At 33.7% G+C, this 11,137-nt stretch overlaps 1 long non-coding RNA gene across 2 annotated transcripts; it reads right to left on the bottom strand.

Moving 5' to 3' along the window:
* Positions 1-6,375: 6,375 nt before the first annotated feature.
* Positions 6,376-9,950, bottom strand: LOC104230437 (uncharacterized). Of its 2 annotated transcripts, XR_011405847.1 has the most exons (4): positions 9,908-9,950; positions 9,639-9,697; positions 6,934-7,041; positions 6,376-6,800 (listed from the first exon to the last, which is right to left on the bottom strand). It is a non-coding gene; the product is annotated as an uncharacterized lncRNA (long non-coding RNA). The 2 variants fall into 2 exon arrangements; XR_011405846.1 differs by lacking the exon at positions 9,908-9,950 and having other exon boundaries at positions 9,639-9,766.
* Between the last annotated feature and the right edge of the window lie 1,187 nt (positions 9,951-11,137).

The raw sequence follows: 11,137 nt of genomic DNA on the forward strand, positions 1-11,137 counted from the left end.
GGCTATTGTTGTTTCATGTTAATGCCCGAGGGGCTGATACGAGTGATTGTGAGATAGCTCGAGGGGCTTGTTCTGTTGGTATTTTGACCGAGGGGCTAATTTATGTTTCTATCCTTCTCTCCCTATTTTCATCACTCGTTTGAACTACTAAAAGATGTTTTAAAGAGGTTTCTACTGAACTAAGGTGTTTTTACAATCTTTTACTATTTTATTGCATTGTTCTAGTTTTATACTATTTTGTTGTAGCATTATGTTGTGTTTTATGTATTTTCTTATCGCTCAGTTGACTTTACTTTTATTACTTACTTAGTTGGCGTACTCACATTACTCCCTGCACCCTGTGTGCAAATCCAGGAGTCTCGGGTCACGCTAGCGAGTGCTGATTTGCTTTCCAGCAGGCTTGTTCGGAGTTGACTACGTAGCTGCTCGTCGTTCGCAGCCCATTGCTTCTCCTTCCTATCTTTATTTCACTTTGTACTAGCCTTGTGTTAGACTATGTGTTCTTTTGATACTCTTAGACGGATTTTAGATGCTCATGACTAGTGACACCCCGATGTCGGGCTGTATTTGCTTCCATACTATTATATTCTACTCCATATTTTGGGATTTATAGTTTGTTAATGTCTTAAAATGAATAATTATAACTGTTTAGTTGATATTGGGAGTTTTTGTCGGCTGGCATTGTTTCACGATATGCGCCATCACGACCGGGTCCAGTTTAGGGTCGTGACATAACTTTAATGTGATATTCCAGCATGTGTTAAGGGAGGGCAACATTGTGGCAGATTTTTTAGCTAACCTGGTACAATCCAGTTTCTCTCCTTCTCTGAACTACTAAGTATAGGGAGGAGACTAACCAATCTTTACAAGTCATAACCCTCTAATAATAGGGTTAGGGTTGCCAAAATAAATGCTCCTGACTGATGAGTATGTTAGGTTTGTTAATGCTTGCTCTTGCTTGTTGTCTTGTTAGTTTTATTATTTTGTATACTGTTAGGGTACTTTTCAGTGGTATTAGCATGTTATCATGCTCATTCTGGTGGTGTTCTAATGGTATATGGTTGTTTATATGCAAGCAGACAGTGGTTTGTTTATCATATAAGGACACAATATGTCCTAAAGTCTAATTCTAGGTCATTATATTCCATATACATTGGATAGTGGACTATTATTAGCTACATGTTGTACACTTAGTTGATTCATTATTTTGTAACTTATCAATGGCGTTTGAAGCTACAAAATGTAGGTAAGCATAAGTTGGGATCCAATGTTGTTATAAGGTCTATTGTCTGCTATTGTGTATATGTGCACTGCTATGATATTATCCAGTGGTATTGGCATGTTTACATGCCCAATCTGGAGATGTCATGACAGTGCATACTCGTTTTGAAATGCAGAAGTGGTACCTGTATACTGGCTTCTACTAGCAGCTCATGCTGCAATCTACATGTGTCTCTTGTCCATTATGCAACATTCATAGATACAGGGAAGATAAGACTGTTGTTCAAAGTGTGGATGCTCATTTTCATTGCAAATGCATATTGCTTGGATACTTGATCAGCCCCAGAAGTTGATGGTGTTGCTTAGAGATTCACATTTTCCTTATATTTTGGAATACAAAACTTGGCACCTAGTAAGATCATTAGTGGTGCTACATTGAGGTTTTGCTCTTGGCTTGTGGATACATATACCACTATATGTTAGGAGTCGGCTATGATATCACGTGTAATAGTTAGCATTTACAGTTTTCTTAACTTTAGCTTAGCATCCTTTAGACTTGGTTTTTGACAAATTGTAAACTTTAGATCCTTGTTTTTGAATTATTATTTATATATTAGCCACTAGGAAGCTAGCCTGGTGGTATATTTGCCAAAAACGTACTAGTTGTTGTACCTCAACAAATTCTAGTACTTCTATCACGACCCAAACCGAAGGACCACGACGGGCACCCGGTGCCTTACTCAATCGAGTACCAATGTAACATATCTTTCTTATCACACTATCATGGGTAAATAGGCTAGAAGGGTCGTCATCAGATAACCAAAATAAAACATAAGGGAATACTAGACATAGAATGACCCAACATGATATAGAAACTTATACATGTGACATACGGGTATATAAGACCAAAATGATCACTTGTACATTGAACATAGACCAATAAGGCCATACAATATTTCATATGTTTTGAATGACCCAATATTATGTTTTGAATCTCCTTCACACATTTCAAAAGCATAGCTTAGTGGTCAAGGGGGTTAAAAATCATTATGAGGTCATTGGTTCAATTCCCATTAGCTATAATCTCATTAATTTATTTAATTTATTTCTTTTTTGAACCCCCTTACCAAAAGCCCAGCCTCTGCCACTGTACATGATATCTCTCTACAAGCCTCTAATATTACATACACATCATAAAGGCCAAGACAGGGCTCTGCCATACCAATAAATATATGTCTAAAGTATGCTGACCAAATAAGTAATTTTTGAGCAAGTGAAGTGTTCCAACACCTTCTGCTTAGTTGATAGCCTACTAGGAGGACTCTCTACCTGTCTATCAGGACCTGCGGGCATAAAACACAACATCCCCAGATAAAAGGGACGTTATTAGAAATAAATTATCGAGTATGTAAGGCATGAAAGCAGTATATAAAAGACATGAAAGAAACATGGAGGAAAGAACTCAAAATATAAGTCTGAATAGCTTTGTGAATCATGAAACATTTATAATATCATACATATGTGTATAAATATCACATCATGCATAGGTATATGCGTACATAACATCATCAAGCCTCTGAGGGCATCCCATCATATTATCTTGGCCTATGTGGGCAAAATCATCAGCGTATACTAGTTGATCAGGTGATGGTGTGTATACAATGCCATAACCTTTTTCCCATATCCCATATACATATAATATATGCATATATAACATCATCTAGTCATGGGTCAATATACATGTATAAATGAATGCAATGCATAATAAATAAGTCAATAAAATCTCTCGGGATGTCATAAGATCTATGCCTTCGGTTAATATCATGAAATAATCTTTATCAACTTAAATATTTTCTGAGACCCATGAACAAACGATATGATAGTAGGACACATGGAGAATCAAGAACATAGACAACCCTAGTACCTCTAAGAATAGAATCATTTGTGAAAGTTGCGTGCTTGCTCGTTTCATTGTTTCATATGACATGCCAAAAGAAAAGAAGGGATAGCCTTAACATACCACAAGCCGTCAATGCAACTCAACAAGAAGTTTATGAAAACTAGCGTGTCAACCCTATAATAAAGAAATACATGTACAACTTAGATGGTACTAGTATATCACGTATCTCAAACGATAACTAGATTCTAAAATAAAACGAGCAGTATTTCCCCTTATTTTAGTGCTCCCTCAAGCCTACTATAGGCGAACTACAAACACAATCCAACTACAATTCAGTACCTTCAATACAACATAAACCCTAAATATACCATAACACACCCAATCAACAAGTTATCAATTAGTCTGAATTTGCAATGACGAGTGACCAGCCTACTACCCTACCACACGTGGCATTTCTACAAGCCCTTAATTCTTCTAAACTCCATAAATCAGCAGCATAATAGTCCAACATAAGTGGACTATAAAACGGTCCACTAAAAGTAAAATAAATCAAACTCACGGCTTCCGATCACCGTCCCGTGAATTCTAACTATTAGGAAATGAATTTATCAATCTTCCTTGATATTTAAAAGCTTAAATACACCAATTAGGTGTTTTATTAACTGTGAAGTACCTTCCAAAACTTCAACTAAAAAGAAAAAGAGAGGCGGAATAATGATACTTACGCCGTAGAGATCACTCTAATGTTATCGCTTCTTGATTTCGTGAAAGGAATGTTGATCTTGCTTGAAATTTCTTGGCAAAGTCCTTGGAGAGATTGAGAGTGTTTTGGTGTTTGTATTCTCTGTATATTGACGAGATATAATGGTAAAAGATACACTTATAAGCCCAGCACCTCAATTATCCAAGCAGGTGGGTAAGCTGCCTGCGTGGCAGCTTGAGCAGTGCAACTTCGACGCTTGTATCTCTCTATTCCGATATCGCATGGACAAAAGGTTTGCAGAGTTGGAAACTAGAAACATGTAGCTTTACTTCCATATAAATATCTCCCTGTAACACTCAATATATTAGTAGAAAACGGCCTCACAACCTGGCTTATAAACCTGTCAGTTTCTCCGAAGTGCGGCGACATGACTTGGCGACCCTACTTTAAAAATTTATATTGCTCTACCCGATATCGTATGATTATATTGTTTGGAACTTTGGAAATTAGGTTCCAATACCTTCATTTTGGTATGACATATGTCCCAAAATGACATCATAAAGATTACAAATTTAATTTCTCAATACGTCTCGTTACAATGCAAATCTTAACTCGATTTTCCGTAAGTTAAATCTAGTTTTTCCCAAACTTTATATTTTATATCCAAGAATCATATATATTCATATTATGACTTTACACTCATTTAATTCATGATTAACAAGTCACATATTCATTATACGTCACCTTGGGACGCACAGAATATAATACTTGTGATGACCTTTGCCAACTTTTGTTCCACAACTCGCTTGACTTTAAAACATAACACACGACTATCATAAGCCTAAAATAACTCATAACATAACCTCCTTATCACGTTACATTAAGAACCCTAGTCTCATCCCAAAGTGCATGTTATAACATTCCAAACTTATCGACTTTCGACGAAACTTATTTTCTTCAATTTTTTTAGCTTCTAAGCCTTTCCAACTATCTTGGTACTTGTTATTCATGATCTTAAATATTTGTAATCCCCAAGGTAACATTATTAACTTACTTTATGTACTTTCAAGTATGATCTCATTTCCGAGCTTACATCAATTGACTTAAAACATACTTTTTCGTACGAAAACATGGGGTGTAACAACTTTAGTGTATTCTTTACACAAATAAATATAAGAGAGGTGGTCTACTTCATAACCACTTAACAGGTGAACATCTTTATTAGTATAAGACTGCGTAGGTTCCAATACCCACTCACTCCTATAATTAAAATACAAGTTCATTTTATCCACCATCCTTCGAATAAAATCACATGGAATAACAATTAAAAAGCAAAATGGGACCACATCAACAATATTCAAGGCTTCTTGGTAAAAAAATAATAATATTCAAGGCTTAAACAACAAATATATAAAGACATGAAACCTCCACCATCAATTAATTACACAAATCGACAAAAACCCTAGCTTTAATATGTAGGACCAACATGACAAGGACCACCAAAAATAAAAGTAACATAAATAAATCTAGAAAGGTACAAAAAAATAGTTCAGATAACATTAAAAAAGCACATGCAAAAGACATAAACTTGTCGGTTCCCAAATATTCCCCAACCTACAATTTTATAACTTAAAGTTGTAAATACTTATTTTAATGGAATGATATTGCAAGATAATACTGGAAATCAAAGATACCTCTATTTCTGCGTACCAAATCAGAGCAAACAACGAACCCTAAAGAAACCCTAAAATCGTCATTTGCTGGGTTAGATAGAGGAAATGAGAGAAATGGTTAAAAAAAAGTATTTTGTCGTGGGTATAAAGTAAAAAAATGACCCAGATAAAAAAGAGTGGGTCGGATCGGTTATATGCACTACCAAAAAATAGCGTTTTAGTGACGGCCGCATTCCGTCGCTAAATCAATATTTCCCGTCGCTACAGTTGTTTAGCGACGGATTCAAGTTGGTCCCTAAAATGCTCGTAGCTAAGCTTATAGCGACGAAAAATACCAAACCGTCGTAGAATTAGCGACAACATATATCTGTAGCAAAGTTTAGCGAGGGAAATAACCGTCGCTATATTGCTTGTTACTGTCGCTATTTTGACGCCTTTCGCCGTTGCAATACATAACAAAGTTCGTCGTTTGTTCTTATAGCGATGAAATCATCCGTCGCTAGTCATATTATAGCTAATTCTCCCTGCTTTTTGCAGCAAAAACCTTTTATCGTCAATACACCGCAAGATTTAATTTTACACGATAATTTTTTAGCTACGAAAAGTATCCGTCGCTAATTTATTTTTAATATATTACTGTTTTTTTTTTAAATTCTTTTTATTTATTATTTTAAATGTACTCTGTTCAAGCATATTACATAAAAGCTATTAAATACACTTAATAAGAAGTTACTGATATTAATATAAATTAACAATATATTCAACAAGGTCCAAAAAATATAGCATAATGCATATAACAGTATTATTAAGTACAAAAAATTCACAAGGACCAACAATAAAGTCCAAACAAAGTAGGCTAACTATGCAAGGCTGGAGAATTACGGTCATCATCAGAACTCAATGCATGAACATCATCAATGTTAGAAGCAGTAGAAGATGTAGGAACTGTAGGTGCCACATCTAATGCGTTGTTGGTAAGATCAGTATTTGGCTGCTGCAAGGGTAAGGAAACTAATTTGTGTACCCGCTCAATGATTACAGGAATTATATGATCTGTTAGTGCAGGAATCAATCGCATCACTAACTCATCCAAATTCCCTGTCGGTGTTGATTAAGAATTTGAAGGTTTTGCTGACGATGTAGCATCAGATCCAAAAGAACCATGAAGATTTCGCCCGTAGTAGCATTTTGCTTGATATCCAAGACCATATATTCTTCTTTTCTTTTCTCCTCATGCGGCTTGATAATATACTTTACACTGATCAATATCAGATTGAGTTTGTATTTGTTGTTATAATATCTCCTGATATTTTTCAAGTAGAAGAATTAATAGTTAGTGAAATAAAAAGGATAAATAAAATATAGCATTCAATTTACAAAATGAAAAAAAATATATGAAAGCAAAGTCAATAAAATTATTTAAAAAGTTATCTCACATGTACGATTCGAGATTTCTCAGCAACAAAAGTTTTTCCATCATTACCATGTGTATGGACGTGCAAATGCAACTCACTTGGTGTTGGATCTCGACCCTTTTTAACAGCCTATACAAAAGTTATTCAATTAAGAAAATAGAGCAACAAAAGCAAATGCTCAAAACTGATATGCATATTGTTGAAACACCAAAGAACTTTCACAGAGCTTGTGGTCTGTAACTTTAGTATCAGATTGTGACTAGTTAGATAGTATTCTAGAGAGCTAAAACTTCCACTTCTTTCAAAGAACTTCTATATTTAGAAGCCTACTTGCACTGGAACTACAATTAACACACACAAAAAAAGAAAAAAAATAGATTACTAAAATAAGACACTTGAAGTGGTAAAAGAAGCTCCTACGCCACAAATAGAAAAGAAAGATGCTTTTAAATAGTTCCAGTACTTTCTTCCAAAGTAAACATGCTTAATTAGGACTATCTCCCATTATGGATAAAGTACGAACATCAACAACCAAAATTTTGACCACTTGAGCCATGAAACATTTATTTCATTTTGATGAACAAGTTAATATTAGAAGATGAAAAGAGAAACCACAACCTATAATAGCAATAAAGATTTAGTGATGAGACTAAATGTGATAGAAAAAAGAAAGAAAGGAAACAAATCTTAGTAAGTCAAAGTTGTCACATGGTACTTTACTGAATTAGCTGATAAACATTACCAATTAGAATAATTTTTCATATCACAACATAAGTATCAATCAAATCCCATAATGATAATGTTCCATTCTAACTGTTTCTTCACAAAAAAAGCCCTAAACAAAGAGAGGAAAAAAGAAGACATTGGTATTAATTCCAAAGCCAAGTTTGAAGCTTGTCCCATTATGACCTTTTTCAGATCTAACCATTGTAATTTCATAGTACAAATCTATCCAGCCTAAATCTACATGATTCCTCCATGCCAAGAAGTATACAAAGCAGAAACAGGTTGAATATTCAGGGGAGAAACAAGAGAAAATGACACAGATATTACATTCTAAGGCAGCTGTGTAGGACAACTCTAAACAGGTGAATATTAATCTTCAAAAATTCACAAACTTAGACTGAATATTAATCTTTCAAGTCTTCTCTAAGTACCATTGCCTTCCATTTAGTTAAATGAAATCACACTGAAGCATTACTAGTAGAGGATAGAGCATATTTTATATCCACTTACAAGTCTCTTGCGATGCTCCCCAATACTGACAGAGCTACCTGTATGAGTCCCAGTGGCAACTCCGCTCCCACCACAATAATATTTTGCATTTATTTCTGACTTTAAACACACTTAAGTTCTTTCCAAAGTCTCAACCAATTTTTCCACATATTATTTGGAATAGTGTCCGGTTGCACCCCATTTGATTTTAGTTTACTAACAAAATCACTATATCTTTTTGATGTCCTACGCTCCTATTGGATCCGCACCGCACTATCAATTGAAGAATCCCAGTAGAAAGCCTTCTGAAATAATTTTATAAAGTAATAACATTAATAAGTTACATATAAAAGTTAATATATTTTTAAATTCAAGACTCAATAAACACTTAACAATTAGCACTGAGATAACTGTTGGTAATTTCATTGGCTTTCAATGAGCTCCTCCATAATTTCACATTATGACAAAGAATGCTTACAGTTAATTCAAACATGGAAGTCATGAAGATTAAGTGGCCAACAAACCTTCAACAAATTAAAACTCATGTGAAAATTGGTCTAATACCCCATGATTCTAGAAATGTCAACTTCATGATATTGGTACAATACCCCATGATTCTATAAATGTTCTCTTTATCTCGACTATATATCATAAGTTAAAAATAGTATTTAACTATTTGTGTAATTTAAATCAATGAGTTCATTTAGTGATTTAGTATTAGAATAGATCTAAAACATCACACTTCACCCTTTCAGAAAATTCAGTATTTTTACACAAATATTTTATACAATTATTACACAGGTGGACGAAAATTCTTACACAAAACACCACGAGTTCCAGTCACACAAACTTATATGAATTCTTACACAAATATTTTATACAATTATAGCTCGATTCTAATAAAAAGATAAACTCAAATCCAAACTATGCACAAAATTCATATGTTATATAAGCAACCCCACCCCCCTCCCCCCACAAAAAAATTCACACAAAGCTCAAAACTTTTTACATAATTACTACCAAAAAAAAGAGAAAGCAATTTTGTAAACAATTACAGTTCCATTTCCAACAAAAAATAAACTCAAATTCAATTTATGCACAAAAATAATAGGGTTATCTCAACTTGTTTTCTAGTAGTTCTTGAATGAATTTGAAGCCTTCACTATAACAAAATTGCTTCTTCCAAATTGAGAATTCTTGTGAATATAAAATGAACCATTTGGCCTGTTTAACCAAGATTGAGAAAAAGAACTCTTTTTTTAGGAACCGATGTGTGGGTTTTTAACATTATAACAAGTATAAAACTGGTAACTACCAAGAAAATCACATACATACATGGCTATTTCTGCAGATTTTTTCTGAGGGGGAAAAACAATAACAAAGAGTAGAGAAAATCTGGAATAAAGCTGGAGAAACTTTGAAAAGAAAACACCAAAATAAAACACAAGACAGGATAAACTTGATTCTCGCCCAGATCTACAATACATGAATGAAATCACAAAGAAGCTTACCTTATCAAGGACATACAATCCCTAAAATCAACGCACGACTTCGAATTTCAGCTTCATGCCTGTGAGAAAAGACAAACGTGTGAGGAACTAATTGAAGCATCTAATAGAGCAAAGGAGAAATACATCATAGCCCAAAACAGTTTCTCTGTTTGGAGATTCAGGCACACCACAGGCTCAAGCAAGCATTTCTAATTTCAACCCAAGAAAAATAACAATGAATAGTTGTAAGATTCACACCCAATTTTTGGTGTTTGAAGAAAAAAACTCACATTTGTTGTAGAAGAGTGAAAGTGAGAGTCTAATAGAGAGGAGAGGAATTGGGGTGTTTGTGCCCTAATGGATGGAGTCTTTTAACTAGGGTAATTTTATTTTGGGAGACGAATATTTAGCAACGGAAATAGCGAAGGACTGAAATTCTGTCGCTAATAATAATTAATAAAATTTTATTTAGTGACAAAATATTTTGTCGCAACTAACTTTCGAATGTATTGATAAGTAAAATAATTCAGTGGAGGATTTTTTGTCGTTAACTTCGTCGCTAAGTTTTAATAAATTTTGTCGCCCAAATTTCGTCGCTAATTTTGTAGGTAAAATAAAGGCGCTAATTTTTAGCGCCAATTTTAGCGACGAATATAAGTTTTTGTCGCTAATCTGACACTATATTTGATATGAATTATTTTGTATCTTATTTGGCGTCAAACTATAAAATTCGTCGCTAAACCGTCGTTATTTAGCTACGAAATATCTCTTGTCGCAAAATTTCGTCGCTAAACGCTTTTTTTTTGTAGTGATGGGTCAACAAATATCCAATTGCAATTTCAGCCCCACAAAGCCAAGTGGAAAAATGAAAGGTTGCCACATCATTTAATGAGAGGCCCACATGTGATGACATTATTCAGGGGCGCTTTTGATAATAGAATTAACATTCTATATATTTTCATATGGATAGATGGACGGGGGGTTTTATAAATCATTTAACATACGATAGGCACTACAAGAAAGTAAGGATACAACGATATTTATTTAGTGACATTTAAAATAAATGTCAGAAAAAATTACATTTTTCGACATTTATGAAAAAATATCATTAAAATAATGATATTTGTGACAAAAGGTAGTAAAAATGAATGACATTTGTAACAAAATATAGTAAAAATAACGACATTTGAATCAAAGTGTTGTAAAAATAATGACATTTGATACAAAATGTCGTAAAAACAATGACATTTTGTATCAAATGTCATTAAAACAATAACATTTGATACAAAATATCAAAAAGATTGTGACTTTTATTTTAGATGTCATATTATTCGTCATTAATTGCTAATGTTTACATTAATGTTGGGAATTTCCCTATATTTTCTAGTGGTAAATCATTCTTTGTCTAAAAGAAAAAAGTTATTATTTTTATTTTAATACTATATTTTCTTAGTATTGTGATTAGTACGCATAGAATAGATGAGTTCTCGTATTGTTAATCAATATTTTAAAAGGCTTTT

The sequence above is a fragment of the Nicotiana sylvestris genome, chromosome 3 (genome assembly GCF_000393655.2).
Source record: "Nicotiana sylvestris chromosome 3, ASM39365v2, whole genome shotgun sequence".
Taxonomy (NCBI): Eukaryota; Viridiplantae; Streptophyta; class Magnoliopsida; order Solanales; family Solanaceae; genus Nicotiana; species Nicotiana sylvestris.